The sequence below is a fragment of the Nanorana parkeri genome, unplaced genomic scaffold (assembly GCF_000935625.1).
Source record: "Nanorana parkeri isolate BGI_ZX_2015 unplaced genomic scaffold, ASM93562v1 scaffold59, whole genome shotgun sequence".
Taxonomy (NCBI): Eukaryota; Metazoa; Chordata; class Amphibia; order Anura; family Dicroglossidae; genus Nanorana; species Nanorana parkeri.
In genome coordinates this window covers 2,594,113-2,616,352 of record NW_017306327.1, presented here as the reverse complement: position 1 = coordinate 2,616,352, position 22,240 = coordinate 2,594,113, and positions in this window count along the sequence as shown.

The following is a 22,240-nucleotide window of genomic DNA, read 5'->3' as shown; positions in this document are numbered from 1 at the left end:
CCCCCCCCCCCCCCAAAAAAAAAAAGTTTTGGCTGCAATTTTTGACTTGACATTATTTTTGACCAGGAAATACAAATCAAGCAAAATGTTGCTTTCAGAATATTTTCAGTTACATTGTTAAATGGAGGAGAATGATAAGCTTCAATGTTTTTTGCCTTTATTGCACACGTTAAAATTCTTATTGTAGGCACCAAATTGCTAAAAAGCCCCACAAATATGTTATGAAAGCAGAGACCCTGAAGAATGCTAGAGTTATGTTTCGCCCCTCCTATTGGGGCTTCGTCAGGATGTCCTGACGAAGCCCCAGGAGGAGGGGCGAAACGCGTTGATGTTTCCGTGTACGTGCAGGTTGCCTTGAACCACCGGGGAGCATGCAAACATAACTCGAGCATGCTCTCTTAAATTCACAAAACCATGGATCAATAATCTTCCAGTCTCTGGACTTTCCAACCAAAGGGGAAAACCGGTCAGTACCCGCTGTACAACCTCTGAGCCACATCGCTACACTTGAAAGGAAACTTGTGCCTGAAAAAACGAAATCAGACACTCTGTATAAGTGCAGCGTCCATGAACCGGCTCCTCGACAATTAATCACGGGTCATCGTGAGTTATACATTTAAGTTACAGCTGTAACCCTTCTTTTGAATATCATTTAATAGATCTATGATCCAAGGTCGTGAAAATATCAATAGAAATCCAGCTTTTGAGCAGATTGGACACTTTAGATTTACCAGACAGACCAAGGATGGTGGATCAACTTAGATCAATTGTTTAATGAGGTCTCTAATTATCGGATTCCATCTGTGCCTCGCACACATGTTGAGTATATAATGACACTGAAGTGATAAGAAACAATTTAAAGGCCTTCTTTGAACCACGTTCATGATTATAAACAGATGATCAACTGAAAACCGAGATATTGTTACTTTGCTATGAACTTGGTTGGAAACACGGACACAGGCAGTCCACAATTCTGCTCATAAGTCTTTTCTGTGCATAAGGCCCATGATAGATTGGTTATAAAACAGTGAGGGAAATACACATCAACAAGAATCAAGTCTTTAAATAACTGTTGGGCAGAATAATCTATGGTGATATTGTGTACATATCAGATGGTGGAGATAGGGTTAACCACTTAGGTATGAATGTTGTTGCACATGAATGAAAAGACAACGTTGTTTATTTTTAGAGTGTTTCTTTGGAGCAATTGCCTCCCAGCCCAGTCTTCCCCTGTCGGTGGGTGGTGGGCCCCAGCCTTGGGCCCTGGGGAGGCCGCACCGGCTGCACTGCCAGTAGTTCTGTCCCTGATGGGTCCATGTACACCCATAATCTGGAACGGTGTTCAGCTGCATGAAAAACAAAATCAGAAAAATCTGCACCCACAATTCTGTGTATAGACTATCCTTTATGCTATATGTACATATGTAACTATTTGCACAAGTATGGAGCAAATGTACTCTATTGGCAACAGGAGCCATCTGCGTACCAGCAACCAATATGGTATGTTTGCATTGATCACGTGTAAACATTACCACCAATGTTACATGTGTGTAAGTCAGTACTTACCAGGAAACCTGTACTAGTTCATCACGGCCCTTCTCTTAGGATTGTGGGCAAACATGCCTTAACCAGTAGTCACACACCTGCCGGTGGTTGCACATGCAGATGTGCACACAGACATGTGCACAAAAGTACACGCAAATGTGCTTGTATTTGTTTGTGTGGTGTGCGTGTTCCAGCATGCGCACAGATGTTCTGCTCATTGGCACCAGCCGACCTTTAAAACCCAGTGTGAACATTGACCTAATTGCTGACTTGTCTTTAGCTCTTTTCTGTTCCTGTGCAATCTGTTCCTGTGTTTCCAGTTAAAGTGACACTAAACTCAAGAGTTAAACCTTACAAATGAATTCAAGTACCCTCACTATTAACAAAAATGTGTTTTGTGTATCACTGGGCTGTAGATCCTCAAATCAAATCTGATCTGGTGCGGACACTGTCTTCTGGAGGGTGGCTACTTTTGTTCCCCATGGTCCATGTGTTAAGTAATCACCGCTCCAAGCTCACCCCCGTGATGGACTACAATCTCAGGTTTAGATTACTAATTTAGATTGAGATTGTAGTCCATCAGCTTGAAACAGTGGCTACTTTACAACACACACAGGACCACGGGGAACAAAAGTAACCACCCTCCAGAAGGAAGGACAGTGTCGGCATGAATTCAGAGATGATTTGAGGATCCACGGCTGAGTGATATACAAATAAGTTTTTTGCTAATAGTTATGGACCGGTACTTGAATGCATTTTTCAGATTTAACTCTTGAATTTAGTGTCACTTTAACCTGTGTATGACCCCGACTCATGTTATTGACTTTGCTTCTGGACCTTTGAATTGGCTCTTCACCTGTTCATCCGATTATCCTATGTATATCCTCGGCTTGTAATCTCGACCCTGCTTCTGACTATCGATTTGGCATCCTCTCTGTGCATCTGATTCTTCTGTGTATGACCTCGACCTGTGACCACAACCTCGATTATCTGCTCTGTTCTGCCCAGACTCTGCATTCCTTGGTACCTGGTGTTCCTGCCATAACGGGTATAGTCTCTAGTCGTTTCAGTGGCCTGCCCAGTTCCTGTGGCTATATCATCCTGGTCATCGCACTAAAGCTTCAGCACAAGGCACAGTCAAATCACCTCATTGGTACTCGTGCTTCTCCAAGTCCTCCCTCTGCTTGTTATCATCTCCAGGGAAGTTGGACTAGTGGTGCAAGGGTGACCCTTGCTCAGCTTGGTCTCCATCCAGGCACGTGACAATGTACACAGTATGGACAAGATTTAATTCAGGATGTTGCTGCCATTAAGACGCTAAGTAAAATCAAATGCACGTATATGCGAGGCCTCACTGTGGAAAAGAACATGCAAAAGTAACAAATGTTTGCTTTAGTAAAGCAAAGCAAGTGGTGTGTAAAGTCAACAGTAAAGTGTGAGCATATATGTCCTAACAAGTGACATGACTAAAGCAAACACACACTTGCATAAACACACACACTCTAAAGTACCATTATATGACGGTCCAAATTTCAGCACTACAGCTCCTTAGGCCATCTTTTTTATCCATTGGCCATCTTTGTTGCCATGCATTGCAATGTCCACCATGTAAGAGCTATAAGCCTATTCTCCATCTAAGTTCCTCATTGTTTCATGGTTATTGCAGGTTTTCAATATTAAAGTGGTTCTAAAGCCTCCTTTTTTTGCCTATATCCACTGCTATCAAGCAGTAGATATAGGCAAAAAGTAAAAAAAAAACAAAAACAAACGCTTTAACAGCAGCTTACACTTACCTTGTTTTGGCTGCGCGATCCAGCCGAGAAAACGAAACTGCTCCGGCGGCCGCAAAGCATCTTGGGGCGGGCGCATGTGCAGTTCGGATTCTCGGCCGGGAGACGAGCAGAGACGCAAGGTAAGTCTATGGACGCGTGCACCCGCATGTAGACACCGCTGGGTCGGAAGTGCCTGCAAGCAGAGAGGAGTCAGCGCTGGATCGGAGAGCCGTCGCAATTCATACCAGACCCTTTAGGTCTGGTAGGAATTTTAAGGGGGACCCCAACGCCAAAAAAAAAAAAAAAGTGGTGTCCCCATAAAATACCATATATCAGACCCTTAACCCGGGCAGCAGCCTGGCGGGGCAGGAAAGGGGCCAGGAACTAGCCAATAGCAGGCTTGCTAATGTACCCGGCCACTGCCTGAGGTCAATCACAGAGGACCTGAGAGAGAACATTCTCTCTCAGGTCTGCTCCTCTGCAGGAGCAATAACCATTCTGCTATTGGATATTTTAAATTGCAATAGCCAATAATAGTCTGGCTATTGCTCCACCCACTGCCTTCTGTCAATCAGCAGAGTAACAGACCTGAGAGAGAAAGCTCTCTCTCAGGTCAGCTGTCAGGTTGTTTGTCAGCAAAGAAGCAGAAGCTGTTACAGAATAACACATACCTCTCAGTTTATTTCTTTGTGTACATTTTGTAACAATTTTTTGATACTTTGTTTTCATTCTGGATAAGTCCAGAATGTCAACGACTGCACTTGAACAGGAGTTTTCTGTCATAAAGACCGGTCGCTGTTGCTATCTCAACTTGTGCAGGGTGACTGGTCTTGTGTCCCTTTCCTCCAGTTTTCTGAAGGAGCCTTTTGTTGTCGGAGCGGCAAAGACCCATCCATAGCTCTGCTCTTTTTACAGGCTATGTGGTGACATCATTGTTATATTTACAAGGTAATATCTAATTTGCAAAGGCATTTGGTGCACACAATGGGGCTTAGGTATAAAACTTCCACCCAGTGCATAGCTGGGCGAGTATAATTCACATGGCCGAGATGCCAGCTCCATTTAGGTGAACGGCATATGTCCAGCTATACGCTGGGCAAATGTTTTACACATCAACCCCAAAGTATTGAGGTATATATTTGAATTAAATTATTTTGGCAGATTCAAATAGGTCAATTAATATTCATCTTTATTGTGCCTTAGTTGACAGCATTGACAAGGAGCAGTGTAGCAGAGCTTTCCTTTCACATAGGTAATTGGTTGTTTTAGTGAAGTGCAGGGTCCGGGGAAACTTTAGACAGCACCCTTAGCAGAGACAAGATAGGGTACAGGGCCCCCTAATGGGCTTTCTGCAAATGTGATAGGTATAGCATATCTTTAAATAAGCCTAATTTTATCAAATATTTAATTCTATAATCGTGGTGCTGTCTCCTCTGAGAAGCAAAATGCCAAGTGTTTGTTAGGATCCTCGTAAATTGCAAAGAACAGTAATAAAAATAAAATAAAAAAAATTAAATAAAAAAAAATTAAATTAAAACAAAAACGAAGCAACTGAACAAATTCTAGTCATCATTCTTTTTGAGCAAGATAGAAAATTACAACTGGAGATAAACCCAACTGTTAAAAATTAGCTCTGAGGATGGGGATTAAACATGTATTTGATTCTATAGCCTGCTTGCATTTGGTTCAAAAAAGAGGAACCCCAAAATGTATTTCAACTGCAGAAAATCAAGTTACAATATCTGTTAATTAAAAAGCTTTCCCATAAGCATTTGACCTTTTTATCTATATTTGTGTTTTGTTATTGTATGGAAATGGAACGGCTTTCTCGTGCAGACAGGCTTGGAAGAGAGTAATCATAACATGATTGTTACGGAGGCAGGAGTGGCATCGCTCCCACATCTTCCTGTTAATTGCTGACTTCATTGCTTTTCCCATGGGGCCCAGTGAAAGCGGTTACCATGGAGACTTCATCCTGCTCCTGCTTCAAAGATCTTGATCTGTCTGACAATGCTAACACTTTTTGAAATGCACATGGAAAAGAAAACTGTAAAAATTATCACATAGAATCATTTGTATTCTTGGAATAGAATAGAGATGGTCTTCTGTTTTGTATTCTTATTTTAAAATGTGCTAAACAATGTTATTGTTATTAATTTAGTATTTTCTACTGTTTGGATGCTTATCTGCATTGTTTTTTTTTTTTTTTTTTAAATAATTACAATACACTAGATTGCTGTAGCCTAGTGATATTAGTATCCTTGAACATAATACAATCCAAGTAGTTTTGAAAGGATCATAATACCTTTGGGTACCAGCAAACAATCCGGGTCAATCATGATGGAGAAAATTGTGCATTAGTTGTTTGGATGGTTTTCCACCAACTGCTATTTTTTCTCTTGATAAGGCCAGTATCAGTATGCATGTTCATGCATCAACCTTTTAGAATGTAAACTCTCACAGGCAGGGCCCTTCTAACCATCTCGTCTCGAATTGTATTGTAACTGTAATGTCTTCCTTATATTGTAAAGCACCGTGCAAACTGTTAGTACTGAACAAATCCTGTATTATAAGATTAATAATAATCATATTAATCATCAATCAAGGAAAAAAAATGGATCACACTCCTTTATCCACCATTGTCTTACTGCATCTAATGTCTGGGTCAGTTTAATGTAGTGCTTAAAGGAGAACTATGGGGTGAGTGAATTACACTTATCCTCATAGTTAGTCACATGTCAGCTCTATTGATCTGGAAGTGAGCGAACATATACTGCTGTTTGCTCACTTCCCGATCATCTTCCTGCAGAGAGCATTGACTGTCCGTCACTGCTCCTTGTAAGGATTCCCCTCTCTTCAGCGCTGACTGAAGGGATGGATGGGGGAGAGGGTGGGCACAGCTGGCTCTGCCTTTAGATAGGCAGAGCCCGCTGTCAATCAGCCAGCGAGGTGGATCTCGACAGTATTGTTGGGATCCATCCCGTCTGCGGCGCTCTCAGCATATAGCGTGCAATAGCCTTGGGTTACGGGAGGATATTAGTATATCTCCTCTCGTGACCCTAAAGAGATACTGTATATGGGATTAAAAGGTTACTCCATAGTTCTCTTTTAAGTCACAGCATAGACTATTAAACATGTGAAATTCCTATAATGGATCCAAATGTGTTCGAATTTTCGGATAAGGGATTTCAGATGCAGATGGATCTGCATTTCATTATCAGACCTTTGCGCTGAGCCTGGCAAAGCAGGAAGGTGGAGGGGGTTGGAACAAGCGTGTGTGCCCCCCCCTTCACCATACCATATGCCCTCAACATGGGGAGGGTGCCTTGCCGAAGGGGTCCCCCTGGCAAAAGTATGTTTATGAGGACAAGGGCCTCTTCCCACACAACCCTGGTCAGGTGGTTGTGGGGGGTATGCAGGCTCAGAGGCTTATAGCAATCTTCATAAAGGGGGAACCCAGACGCTGCCCCCCTCATGAATGAGTACTCATTCACCAAATAAAAAGTACAGTAGTAATTAAACACCCCACACCAGTTTGTAAAGTCCTTTATTTGGGAAAAAAAAGCCATAACATAGCTTTTTGACAGGTCCCAAGCACCCTCATGTTGAGGGCATCTGGCCTGGTATGGTATGGTACAGGAGGAGGGAGGCCGCATGCTGGCCCCTCCTCCTTTCCTGCTCTGCCAGGCGGCTGCTGGGATCAAGGGTTTGGTAAGAGATTTTAGGGGGTACCCCACACATCTTCCAGAATTCCCAATGTGATTTGCATCTCTTTCCCTGCTGCTTTATGTGATGCAATCTGGATTTCTCAAGATTATATATCTCCGTCATGCATTGTTTCCAGCAAGCATTGATGATGTTACATTATTTAGACATTGAGTTGTAGTTCAGAAGGCAGGTTCTGTTATTTGCGACACAAGGAAGTGCATATTCACACAATGAAACTGTGTCAGTGGATTGAGGAAGTACATCCTATTGGCATCTTCAATAAGTGAGTTTATAAACTTCCAGATCGATATGTTTATTAGTGGGATAGAACCTATAGAAATTCAATATAAAAAATATATATTTTTAGTTTTTGTCCATAAATACCCTACATACAGTATATATTATAATACATATAATATAAACAATACATTAATATTGATTAAAAAAGACTATGTTAACAAGATCAATAAGTTTAGATCTGAATGAATAGTAACAGTTTATGTTCACATCGACATCAATATTTTGCCTTTGCCAGATGCAGATCCAAGAAGATATATGCAGTATAGTCTTTCTTGCAACCGAGGTGGTCATTAGATAGCCTATACAACAAGAATAATTGTTGAGCTGTGCATTTAGATTCGGAGGCACTGCCAAATCAATTAATTTCTGTCAATTCGGCAGTTCATCCGAAATACTATATACCTGAATATACAAATTACTGTATATTCGGGCATATAGTAGTTTGTTGTATGGGCACTGTCAACTTGGTGCATCTGACGTCCCATAAGAAGGCACACCACACTCTTGAGTGCACCAAGATGGCAGCGCCCATTGTTTCTATCCGCACATGCGTGCAATGGACCCGCCAGCAGTCAATATGGCCGCCACAATTTTTTTTTTTTCAATGTGCAGTTTTGGATGCGGAGGCTCGTTGCCTCTGAATCCGAAACAGCATACCGTATATACTCGAGTATAAGCCGTCCTGAATATAAGCCGAGGGTGGGAAATGAGGCAGCTACTGGTAGATAGATACCAATAAAATTACATGAATATTTATTTAAAAGAAAAACAATAACCTAGCTCTGTAAGTGGAAAAGGGGGTACAGGGCTACATACAGATCATTTAATACATTCATGTTAGTATAATTGTAAATGTATTGTCTGCACTGTATTAGCAGTATATACTGCTAATACAGTGCAGACAATACATTTACAATGATCCTCTGCTAACATGAATGGGTTAAATGATCCGTAGTACATGATATGTAGCCCTGTACTATGGATCATTTAACCCATTCATGTTAGCAGAGGATCATTGTAAATGTATTGTCTGCACTGTATTAGCAGTATATACTGCTAATACAGTGCAGACAATACATTTACAATGATCCTCTGCTAACATGAATGGGTTAAATGATCCGTAGTACATGATATGTAGCCCTGTACTATGGATCATTTAACCCATTCATGTTAGCAGAGGATCATTGTAAATGTATTGTCTGCACTGTATTAGCAGTATATACTGCTAATACAGTGCAGACAATACATTTACAATGATCCTCTGCTAACATGAATGGGTTAAATGATCCGTAGTACATGATATGTAGCCCTGTACTATGGATCATTTAACCCATTCATGTTAGCAGAGGATCATTGTAAATGTATTGTCTGCACTGTATTAGCAGTATATACTGCTAATACAGTGCAGACAATACATTTACAATGATCCTCTGCTAACATGAATGGGTTAAATGATCCGTAGTACATGATATGTAGCCCTGTACCCCCTTTTCCACTTACAGAGCTAGGTTATTGTTTTTCTTTTAAATAAATATTCATGTAATTTTATTGGTATCTATCTACCAGTAGCTGCCTCATTTCCCACCCTCGGCTTATATTCAGGACGGCTTATACTCGAGTATATACGGTAATAATTAATGTTGTCCAAAACTTTGCTATACACATCTACTATATTGTCATAAAATTTTTGTTATCATCTTACTTTTTCATGAATGTGGAACATTAAAACCATCCAGTTTTTGCCATCCCAATGTCCCATTTTTGGCTCAAGGAAATATGGTCAGCCTAATTATATATCAACCATACCAATAATACCAATTTAAAGAAAAGTAACATAAACTACATGTTAACGATAAAATTAAATATCTGGCACCCAAACAACCTGCACATGTCTTCAAAGGACATGTATAATGATTGTATACTGTATATTTTCTTCCTATGTTTAGGACAAGAAACATGTTTAGATTTGTTTTACTTTTCTTTTAGTGAGATGAATGAGAACCATCACTAAACATGCCGTATTTCATAGTTAGATACCCAAAACCAATTCATCTAGCTATCTTGCCTATGAATCTGTATGCATTGACAATGTCATGTTATTCTTGTACTTTCTATACTTTTTAAGTTTTGACAATTTTAAGAAATACGTATTTCATAGTTATAAGGGATGCACCGATATATCGGCCGCCGAAAAATATGGGCCAAATATGGCACTTTTGGCTTAATGCCGAAAGAGCCATTTTTCTGCTGATACAGCGGCGCATCCTTGTTTTCTCTCCTCCCCACTGGGCGCTGCTCTGTGTCCCAGTGGGGAGATGAGAAAGTGTCACAGACGGCCGAGCGCTGCAGGAGGAGAGCGCTGTGAGCTGCGGTTACTATATCCACTGTGGTTACTATATCCTCAATTATGAATGAATGGGAAGTGATCTACATCACCTCCTGTTCATTCAAGATTGTGGTTATAGTAAATTACAGGGTCTGCAGAAAAAGAGATTGAGGACTCTGTGTTCTCAATTTCTTTTTCTATTTTAAAAGGGAAATATCAGAGAGCAGTTTAGACCCCCAATATTTCCCTGAAGCCCCTAAAAGTAAAAAATAATATTTATTAAAAAACTATTGTAGCTTACTTTCAATTTGCACCACAGCTTTTTCTAGGCACCTAGGGAGCCTTAAACACAAGCACACACTACATGGAATCTTTTACTCGAGCTTTAAGTTGCAGTTCTAGCATGCCCCCTGACATCTCACAGCTCAAAGTGGATGAAGTGGATCAAAATCATAAGCTTACACTGATTATAGGCAATGTGTAAATGGTTGTGTATATATAATTTATTACGGTCATGCTTTCTATTATCAGGTACATATGAATAGTACAGTATATTGTACAGTATATTCTGTTGATCTTCCAGCTCTTAACATGTTCAGAGGCTCTCTTAGCAACTTTAATGAAAAAGCCTGTTATCGACGATCATCGGTAGCTCAAGCTACACGCTGCTTTTATAAAGGGGTCCCGGGAGGCCCTAAATGTTGGTTTCTGCCATTTACATGATGATGTTTTAATAAACATCTGCTCCCATGAAAAAGATGATGTGCTGGTGAGAACAATTTCTAATAGATTGGACCATCCACCTAATCACCCGGCTCTGCATAGAGTGGCACATGTTTATATGGTGTATGACTGCTACTTGAACGCTATAGTCTTCATAATGATGGCCTGGGAGCTCAAACACAGCGATCTTGCCTTCAAATGTTTTAATTGTCCACCATATGCCAAAGGAAGAATGTAAGCTTTGGGAGTACTGACCATTTAACTGTTATGCAAGAATGAACAAACAGATATTTAGCAGCCCTGTGTAAAACTATGTCCAGGCAATGCTTATAACATTGTTTGCTATGTTGTCAAACTGTAGAAAAGAAGCCAAAGTTACGTGTGAAATACACTGATCATGCAAAAACGTTAATGCTTTTGTTGCATTGCTACCATAGGCTCTAGTGTGAAGTTAATTTCATACATGGCTGCTCAGGAATATTTTACACATATTTCTGCATATTGCTATTTAAATACAGGGTACTAATGCAAAGGCCTATACAATGTTTGAATTGTAAATTAATAACTGCACAGTGCACCTCTCTGTGACACCTTTCTGAATTATTATCACTTGTCTACTCTTCCAGGTAGGTATACTTAAAGTAGACCTTTACACATATCTTTAAAATATCAACAAACACACCTTTAGAAATGTTTAGTAATGACAATCTACAAATACATAATTCTAGATAATTGCAGGCTTCATTGCAGGCTTTGTATTCTGTGCATACCTTATTTTTCTTTTCTTCCACAGTCTTCTGACAATGGCCATGTTTACTAAGGGTAGATTAATAGCTCTCCTTTTACTTCCTGATTTCTAGTAAGCGACTAGACATGTGACTAGGACATGTGACCATGCACATCTTCTCAGGGGAGGAAAATGCCTTCGAGAATGCCCTGAAAATGCCTTTGAGAATGCCCTGAGATCTCATGAGATTACAGATGAGATTTCCCAACAATGCTCTGCTGATGACAAGGCAATCCCAGTGTGCAATGCTTTGCCAAACTGAAGTAATTTTGCCGTTTCAAAGCAGGAAGTGAATGCTCTGCAAGTGTATGTATTCCAAAATCACAGTATTTTACACCTGACATGTCTATGTTATTAATTATCTCCGAGGGATGCATTGGTAGAATTTGACTTTTGAGTGTAAAGGTCCACTTTAAAGTGACATTAAAGGGGAACTATGAGGTGAGTGCTTTTCACTCATCCTCATATTTCTAGCCGACCTGTGACAATGAGACTGTCACAGGTTGGCTCAGTAGATTGGGAAGTGAGCAAACACATACAGGCGTTTGCTCACTTCTTGATGCTGTCACTGCAGAGAGCCGTGACAGGGGAGGGACTGGCAGTTCCAGACATAATTGTCGGGATCCGCTTCAGCGTCTCAGTATACCGCGAGCTGTAGCTCGCGGTATACTGAGCTTAGGGTGACGGGTGGACGCTAGTTTGTGTCCTCCCGTTACCCTAAGTAGAACTATGGGGAAAAGCCCTAACCCCATAGTTCTCCTTTAAAGGATAATACCCCCAACCCTCCCCCCCCCATGGTAGTGTAGTGACCTTAAATGACGACTCATGATCCAATCATCTTCTTCTTTCCATTAGTTTTCAGGAGTCCCTCCAGCGCTGGTGCTTGTCTCTGATCCAGCGCTGACTCCTCTCTTAACTGGCACTTCCTGTCCCACGGAGTTTGTGCGGGTGCACGCTGCTGCATCAACTTAACCTGTGTCTCTCCTCGTCTCCCGGCCGAAGAACTGAACTGCGCAGTAGTCACCTATCCAAGCTCCCTCCCGTAATGGACTACAATCTCAATACAAATTAGTAAACTAAACGTGAGATTGTTGTCTATCACTGGAGTGAGCTTGGAGCGGTGGCTACTTTACAACACACACAGGGACCATGGGGAACAAAAGTAGCCACCTCACTAAGGCTTTATTCACACATAGCGGTAGCAGTTTCTGCACCTTTTTTCGCGTGGAACAAAAAACAGCGCAAACGGTAACATACGAGCGGATTCTGCATGATTGTGTCTATTGCTAGATCTGAGTGAAATTATCTTATCAATTGAGAGTCTAAATCATAAGGATATGTCTTATTGTCTTACTATACTTTTATATCTAGATTTTACTCCCTTGAAAATCATGTTAAGGGATTTTATCGACCCAACGATTTAAAAAAACAAAAAACTCGATTAAGCAAAAGCATATGTATGATTGCGTCCCTTTGCATGCCATGTCCTTAATGTGCTTAAAAAGGAGGAAAAAGCAGCTGTGTCCAAAGCCATTTTTTCATGAAATATTTAATTTTAATGCTCATGTTTAGTTAAATATGCATTGCTGGTTCATAGTCACGGCCGCTGATTTAACCTCCACAGTGCTGGAGGATCAGCGCTATGGGAAGTATTCAGTGTCACTGGAGGGAAGATTTCTACACTAAGCAGTAGCCAGAAATACTGCAGTAGAGGTATGTTGTGTCTGGTGCTGCATACTCCCCCAAAATGTAAACATCAGCTTTAACCCCTTAAAGACCAAGGGGTCTATTCACTAAGCTGCCGAGGGCAGCCGAGTGAATGACCGATCTGAAGTGAAGTGAGCCGAACACTGTTCGGCTATTCACTTCAGGCTGGTATGGCTGATTTCAGCCGTACATCGGCTGAAATCAGCCATACATCGGCTTGCTTTGAGTGGCTTCGGGTCGGCCGAACATGCCCAGCATGTTCGGCTGACCCGAAGTGCAGAAGGAGTTCGACTCAGCCGATCCAACATCTGGATTGGCTGAGCCGAACCTCCGGCAGGCTTCTCACTGCTGTTCGCGCTATTCTTAAAGATGCCGAACAGGAGTGAGTGAATAGCCGAATGCCGCGTAGCTTCCTATTTAGTTTCCTATTGTCCGGCGGCTCTGCTGCTGTAAAAAAAACAAGAAAAAAAAAACTCTCCTGGGCACTCTGGGAGCCTCCCGCTCCCAGCCGCCAAGGAGAGAAGCACTGCTGTGTCTTTTTTTCCTTATTCTGACACGAGCGATGTCACAATAGAAATAAAACAAAAAAAAACTAGCCAATAGTAAACTAGCATTGTACCCGCCCTCTGCTGATGGACCTGATGGGGAACTGCTTCCCTTCCTGTCCAGACCATTTTTCACTATTCAGCGCTGTGGTACTTTGACATTTATTCAGTCATGCAACGCTGTACTGAAATAATTTGAATACTATTTTTTGGGGACAGATAGAGCTTTGTTTGGTGTTATTTAATCACAACTGGGTTTTTAATTTTTTTTACATTATGTTATAATAAATTAATTTTAACCCAATTTTTGGGTAAAATATAAAAGAAGGGGCCACGCTGGATAACTAGACACCAAACATGTCAAGTCTTAAAATAGTTTTTACCGCTAATCAGTTTAGTGTTATCAGTGAATAATGGCTCTAGAATTATTGCTCTCACTGCGACGTTCACTGTGATATGTAATAAGCGGCGTAATGGGCGCAATTGTCGTTTTTGCATGTATGTGCACCCAACGCATGTTTGCACGTGTGCATGTGTGGCTGGGGACTTTAAAAACATTTCTTGTGGTTTTTTTTTTTACATTCTTCTTTATGTATGACTAATTTTGTTTAACTTTTTTTCACTTAATTTTATTGTTATCACATAGGGGGCTAAGAAACCCCCCTATGTGATAGCAAAGAGGATGTGACAGGTTCACTTTATGGAGACATTCAGGGGTCTTTAAGACCCCTAATGTAAGCTAGGGACCCCCAAAGAAGCTGATGAAGCACAGATCTGCTTCCTCAGCTTCTGAAGCAGAATGTGGAAGTGATGTAATATACATCACTTCCTGCAATCTGACACCAGAGAAGAGATCGTAGGGAGATCGTGTGCTGAACTCCCTCTGATCGCCTGTCACAGAGCTTCCGTGGCGGTCCTTAGCCCTCAGTGGACACAGCGGCAGAGTGGGGCGCACCGACCAGCACCTCATACAAGCAATCCAGTGGATCTATAGCTGCCGGATCGCTTGTTGCCTGTTTAAAATTTTTGACAGATATAACAGGGCGTCTAAAGTGTTTTTCCACTTTCGCAGTTAAATTGGGTTAACAACAACTATTTTATATTTGTTACATACAAAAAAATATTTAAAAAATGCTTCCTGCAGTTTAAATTGCTATTACTTGGGTTCAAATTTCTACTTGGCTTCTCCTACTTTTTAATGTTAGGAGGGGTTGTAAAGGGTGAGCATTGTATGTTAATAAAGTTAATGAGAGAAATACAATCCTTAAATTTCAGTCCATTCACAAAGTAGCGGTTGTCCGTGCGTATTCGGCCGTAAATATGCACGGAACTGCTCTAATCATAAAAAACAATGCACTTTAATGTGCATTGTTCAGACTTTTGCGGCGGTCGCACGGTACGAAACCGCGTGTTCTGTAAAATAGTACAAGCACGATTTTATGGTGGATTCCGCACGTTCCAGCTATAGTAATAGCCTCAAACGTGCGGAATCCGCGCACATGTTAAAGTTTGGGTGTATTTTGTTCTGCGTGGAAACTGCTGCCACAATGTGTGAATGGACCTTAGTGAGGTGTCTACTTTTGTTCTCCAATGAAACTGCGCTGTTTTCCGCATGGAAAACGCTATCGTGTGAATAGAGTCTTTCTATAAGGACAGATTACTGTGAAGGTGCTGATAAAAACTTGGATTCAGCCATATTGCCTGCTGCAACAAGACATAAGAAATATTAAAACAAAAAATATTGTGTGAATAGATACACATAACAAACATATTGAGGGATTTTCTCAAATTTGACTGCAAAAGGGAAAATACACTACAAGCTTTTCAAGGTTTATATAGACCAAGGCAGTAGACACGTGCACAACATAAAAACTTAGTTTCGGTCGAAACAAATAAAAAAAAAATGTAATTCGTTTTGTTTGAGACAACAAATAATTATACCTTTTCATATCCAGAGACAACGAACCTCTGAATCCGAAACCGCATACGAGGACATCTTGGAGGTGGAGCGCATGACGTCACATGACGCTGCACATGCACAGCGTCGACTGACATCATCCATATTTATGGGCGCTGTATACACCATGATAGCGACGCCCATACATGCAGATGAGGTCGCATGCGCAGAACGTGCCAGTGGCAGATATGGCCACAGCGCGTTCTGCAAACAAAGTATTATATGCCCGAATATATATTTTTAGTATATTCGGGCATATAACGATTCATTAATCCGGATGAATCAACAGAGTTTAATTGATTTGCAAGTTTGTCCGACTTTGAATGCACTTGTCTACCAGCCAGGAGATATTTAACAGAAACCTGTATCGTTAGAAAAATGTATGCAGTCATTGCAAAATTCTGAAAATGCTCTTGTTCCTGACCTTTGGTCACGTTAAATACGTTAAAAAAACTCCTTAAAATGTAGGCAGATAGCAGAATTCCAAGGATTAATGAAATGATTTCTCAAAATTCTAGATATTTCATATTTGAATATTATGGGACAAGAGGAACTAAGTTGGGTGTAAAGAATTCCTTTGACTATAGGTGGGGTATGTGCAGAGAGAAATTCCCCTTGTTACAGGTGTTTGGATAAATATAGATATTTATTTGTATGTTGTTGTAGAAGATGCTTAATGAGTAGTTAGAACATATTTGAAGATAAAACCTGCCTAATTATTATGCATATCCAAAAAACTCTATCTAACCTTACTACATGCCAAGGTACTCTTATGACATATTAATGATTTCGTACTGCATATTTTAGAAGTAGGTAGTAAAAAATTGCTTAGTACAGTGTATACCAAAGTGTACTAGTCAGAATCATCCACATTCCTGATCAACTTCAGATTATCTCATTAACTGCCTGAAGGAAGAAAAGAAGCATGCAGTTATACAAGAACTGTTCTCTCAACCCTGTACTTTTAATTATTACAGATCGTTTCCTTCTATATGCTCATCATTCTCATATTTTGAAGACTAGATAAGCACTATTATCGGCCCATTTAACTGATTCTGAAAGGAGTCCCATATGTTAAAGAAGGACTTTGTGGATGATTTACTAAAGGCAAAAAGGCTGTTCCCTTTGCAAGGGAATTTGCACATTGCAGGGGAAGTTTCCCTTGCCTTAATGAATGTGGTGAAGTTTCACTTTGCAAAGACTATCCAATCATATGAAAGTAAAATGAAATGAAAAGTCAGCAAAGCATTCACTAAAACAGCCTCATTTACATTTTTCCATTTTGGATAAAGAAAGGAAGAGTTATAACCCCTCCAAGATTTTTTTGCCAACTGTTTCCCATGGGGAAGATTTCCCTTTGCGTCCTGTCCAATAGGAAGAGAGAGGAAATCCCTCACAAGTGAGGGAAATCCCTGGTGGTCAGCAGATCACCAAAATGATTGCACCCATTAGAAGATTTCCCATCTATTCCTATTCTGATGGCAACAAAAAAAATGTGGGATTTTCTTTCACTTTCAGTGACAACAGTCACCAGGACAAATAGAGGGGATGAATATCCCTAACGTTTTATACAGGGATTACAGAGGACCTCTTCCTGAGACACAGTGACATCTCAAACGTGAGTTTACCTATACAGTAGTAGCGCTCTCAAACTTATTTGTGTAATGAAGTGTCTATAATTAAGTAACTATGCGCGTACATTTGAAGGATTTCCTTGCAATGAGGTAACATTGTTCGAAAATAAATGTATGACTCAGCCTAATGCCACTCACTAATATATATTTTTATATAGAAAGATTCTTGTTCTCCAATTCTTCTCAACCTTAAAGTGACATTAAAGTCTAAAATGTCGTCCCCCCCCACCCCCCAATGTTAATGTCAGCACTTACCTTAAATGATGTTTCTTAATCCGATCTTCTTTCTTGTCCTTTTCATCTGTCCCTCCAGCGCTGCGGCGAATCTCCGATCCAGCGCTGACTTCTCTGGGCTTGCTGCCACTTCCTGTCCCACGGTGTCTGCATGCAGGTGCACGCATCCATAGACTTACCTAGTGTCTCTCCTCGCGTCCCGGACGAAAATGTGATCTGCGCATGCACCTGCCCCAAGATGCTTTGCGGCCGCCCGAGATTTTTCACATTTTCGGCCGGGAGTGCGCGGGCAAGACCCGGGTAAATATTAACCCCTTTCAAAGGTTTTGTTTTTTTACACTTTTTGCATATATCTATTGCTTGCTAGCAGTAGATATATGCAAAAACACCGGAGGCTTTAATTATCCTTTAACCTATTGTAGAGCATTGGCAAAGGATACTTTGTTTTGCCTTGCAGCACTGGAGATCCCCAAATCCTGGTCAGTACACTATCTGCACGGGGGTTGCATGTTCTCCCCTGTGATTGTGTAGGTTTCCTCCATGTACCCTGGTTTCCTCCCACACTTCAAATACATGCTGGTAGGATAATTGCCTCCAGTCTAAACTGGCCATAGTTTGTACATGTGAGATAGAGATCTTAGAGTGCAAGCTCCATGAGGGCAGTGACTGATGTAATTGTACAGTATTTAAAGCTCTGCATAAAATTGTTGGCACTATAAAAATACCAATAATACATACTTGCAAAACAGAATGAGAAGGCATATGGTAGAATACTCAATGTATTCATCACTATCTGAGAAACCTCACACAACCTAGCTATGAGGTAGTACTTGCCATCTAAATGAAAATATAAATTTGATTTGACTGTTTGCCCTGTTTGTTCACCTTCTTATACTCCGTCTGGTACCTTGTTACATATATGGTAAAAGTACCCAGCACAGAATGATTTTAGAAATAGATTTTTTCTTACCTGTTTAACGTACCAAAAATACATTGGATGCTCCTTTATATACTCAGGCTTAATTCACACTTGCACCCCTGAATTTAGACTATCGTAACTCACAAGCATTTATCTGGGAAGTATAAATAACGTTTATTCTTCCTGGATCACTTTTTCCTGCTTTTAGGAGTTCCGGCTGGAAAGCAGGTTTAGCCACATGGACACCAGTATAACTGCGCTTTAGAGCTTCTAATCGGATTCTGAAAACACAGAACTCTATTTACTCTAAAACACAGCTAAACCGAACAGCCCTTAATGTGGATAAACATCCAGTGTTAATGATACCATTGAAAAATCATTACCTGCATTTATATAATTGTAGAAATGTGCTCTAAATGCATATAAAACAGGGTTGACACTGCAATTGTGAAGGAGACCTAAATGCGGGTCTGAGATGGGCCCAAAGGAAATTTGTGAATCCAGTTGTCCATGCCTTTATGTATACCCAAAACTGGCAGTTTCAGTTTACACATTTAAAAAAAATTAAAATTGTGGTTTAGAAAAAAACAAACAAATTTGGATGATTAGATTGTAAAATCTGAGCTGATTTGGGGGCAATGGCTAAAAATCTTGGTTGGCAAGATATTACTTCCTGAACATCGTAATATATAATATGAAGATAGTCAAATTATTAGAGCACATGGAGAAACACAAATTATACATACAGTCAGGTTGGTTTCTGCTGACTTGCAGTTCCTATGTAAACTGTGTGATATTTGGAGAATTTAGCACATATGGTGAGCGCTTAAGGGCCAGTCTTGAAACCGTTTTAACAGAAAAAAGGACAGTCTTTTATTTCTTTTGTAACAAAAAAGAGCTTTCTGCAGCAACACAACAAGCGGTCTGCTTATGTTTTAGCAAGCAGACAATATGACAATGTCTCACCAACTCAAGGTTGTCACATTTACTCCATGTGTCCCAGTCCCAGGGTTTTTCATCAGCAACCTCCTCTGTAGTACCCTGTACCCTTTAGGCCCCATTCACACGAGAAAAGGCCGGCGCGTGCGTGCTTATTATCTCATATGCAAAGAAATGGCTCCATACACATAACTGCGTATGGAGATGTATATTTGCATAGCGTAAAAACAGGATGGAACCGAGATGCATCCGGGCAACATATTTCTGCGTGCACGGCCGTATCGGGCAGCTCCCGGGAAGGACAGGTGCTGCGTGTGATTAGTACGCAGCCCCTGTCCTTCCCTATGGGAGTGTGTGGCCGTATGCCGCCCTACGCTCACCCCAAGTGCACGTCCGTGCGGGTGCGGGTGTCCGTACTCGTACGCTGACAGGATGGATCCCGTACTTGGGGTGAGGCTAGCATTCGGAGCTGTACATGGCGGCCTTTTCTCGTGTGAACGAGGCCTTAGAAGCTCTCAATAGCTTTGACACATCTTGTATGACTCTTCCACGCATGCTTTGTGTCACAGGCTTTTAAAGCTGGCCATACACCTTACAATTATCTGCAGATTTTCTGTGGTCAGATGGAAAAGGTGCAACAGATTCCTCCATCTACACTTAACTGTGTGGATGGAATTATCTCCACCTGGGCCAATCTGTTGCACTTTTTCCATCTGACCACAGACAATCTGCAGATAATTGTAAGGTGTATGGGCACCTTTAGCCTCCTTGGCCGATTGCCAGTTGCCTCCCGCACACACACCGCCACCTGGCTCCACTCTGGCTTCTGGCTGGAGGCCTCCTGACTCCTGAACACAATCTGTTCCTCTTCCCAGCAGAAGCCCCCGAGCATCAGCCAGCATCTTTTCCATGAGGCCTGATTCACACCTAGGTGGCATTGTTTTTGCTGGTTTTCTCACGTGTTATCAGCATGCGGTTATTTGCGCGTTCATGTGCGTAATGCACATTTTTATACGCGTTCTAAAGTGCGTACTTGAAGACGTGCATTTTGACTGGCAGCTCATAAAACATTGTGAACCAGGACCATTGAAAATCATGGGGTTTTCTTATGTTGGGCATTTAAAAGCACTTTTCGAACTGCTCAAAAACTCCTAGGTGCGAACCAGGCCTAAGGGCTATGCACAGGTGTGCAATTACTAGGTGCTGGTCACTACTAAACAATGGACCCAGGAGTGGAGATTTCATCCCTCCCAATTCTCTTTGAAATCTCCCAGCTCCAGGAAACCATGCCAAATCCAAAAAAACCTGGAGTGAACTGCAAAGCCAGTTTCCTGGAACTGCTCGGCCCCTCTGGCTGAAAGTCCTGGGTGACTACAACACCCAGTTCTATCGTGGTATTGCCACACAATACCACAACGATTTCACCAAATGACAAGTCTAGTAAAATCTTCAACTGCAGCACAGACAAAAATAAAAGGCTAGAACCCTTGTCAGCTATTTATGAAGGAAGTCAGGATAAAAAAGTTGGGAGGAAGACCTAGCCATGAGACCTGTCAAAGTCACATAGCCAAGCTCTCCTCTGGCTATGGATCCTCTGTAATGCATTAAGCAGGAACATACTGCAATTTCGACACTGTAGCCTGCATTTAAGTGAAAAGGCAAATTAGGGCTAAAACAACTAATCAAAAAAGTCGATAATCTATAATGAACATCGTTGTCAAAGATTTTCATTATCAATAAGTTGGTCGCTTGATTAGTTGGACTGCTTGCACCCCCATTTCCTCCCTGCCTCAGTTGCACTGCCTAACTGTTGTAGCGGACACTCCCCAGACCCTGCCTGAGGACCTGCGGCCTCCACCTCCTCCTCTCTGGGCTGCTCAATGGAGTGAGGGGATGAATAGGGCCATCCCAGCATCACCCGGAATCCCGGTGAGCGTGGACTGACTGCATTTGGGACCCACGGCCTCCCCCTTGTCTCAACCTCCTCTTCCTCCCGGCGTTACCCAGAGTGCTGGTGAGCATGGACTGACCCCGTTCGGGACCCGCAGCCTCCCCCATGTTTCAGCTTCCTCCTCCTCTCCCCAGGCTACTCATAGTGGACGTGAATAGAGATGTACAACCAATGTAAGTGGTGTGTAAGTGGTGTGCTCACAGCGCTCTCCTCCCGCAGCGCTCGGCCGCCTGCCACAGGTTTCTCTCCTCCCTGCTGGGACACAGAGCAGCGCCCAGCGGGGGAGGAGAGAAAGAATGGATGCATCGCTGTATCGGCCAGAAAATTACACTTTTCGGCATTATGCCAAAAGTGTCATTTCTGTCCGATATGTTTCGGCGACCGATATATCGGTGCATCCCTAGTTATTACTTACCTCTGTCTCTCCAGCTCACTCCCGTCTGAATATTCTCAAGTGGCCGTTAAGGATCATGGGGCGGACTCATGCACAGCACAGATCTTCGGCGGGGAGAAGAGGTGAGGCACAGTGGAGGTGAAGGCACGCAGCCAGGATCATGCATGTCAGACAGATACCGTGGGACCCCTGGAGTAAGCGCTTAATCAGAGGCCGACAACTCCTGAATACAACTGGAACGAAGATGATCGGATCAAGAATCATAATTTAAGCCCGTGACACACTGCCGTGCAGAGCGAAGCAAAGCTGTCCGGCATGGAGCTTTGCGTGCCGTGTGTAAGCTGAGTGCAGGCAGATGATTGACAGCCAATCGGTTCGTGCGTAACAACCAGCCAGTCGTTGCATCCTGACGCGCGGGTTTATACATGCGAGCCGATTGGCTGAAGATGACATTTTTCATCTCGACACGCTCAGCTATGCGAGCTCTCGCACGCTGGCGCGCCGGGGGGAAAATTACATGACACATGGCTCGCGAAGGCAGCGCGCCACTGCTCCGCACTGCTTCGCTTGCAGTGTGTCACAGCCTCAAAGGCAAGTCCTTAAAGCAGGAGGAATTGTGACTTTAACTGTACCTATGGGACCCAAGAAGATTTCCAGCATTGCTACATGGCGTATACAAAGTATTTATGTATATTTCATTAAATATTTAGGTGAGGCTTTCAGTTCTTTTAGCAAGTCCTTAGATTATTTAACCCCTTCATGACTGAGGCCTTTTTTCACCCATGTTATATTCCACATT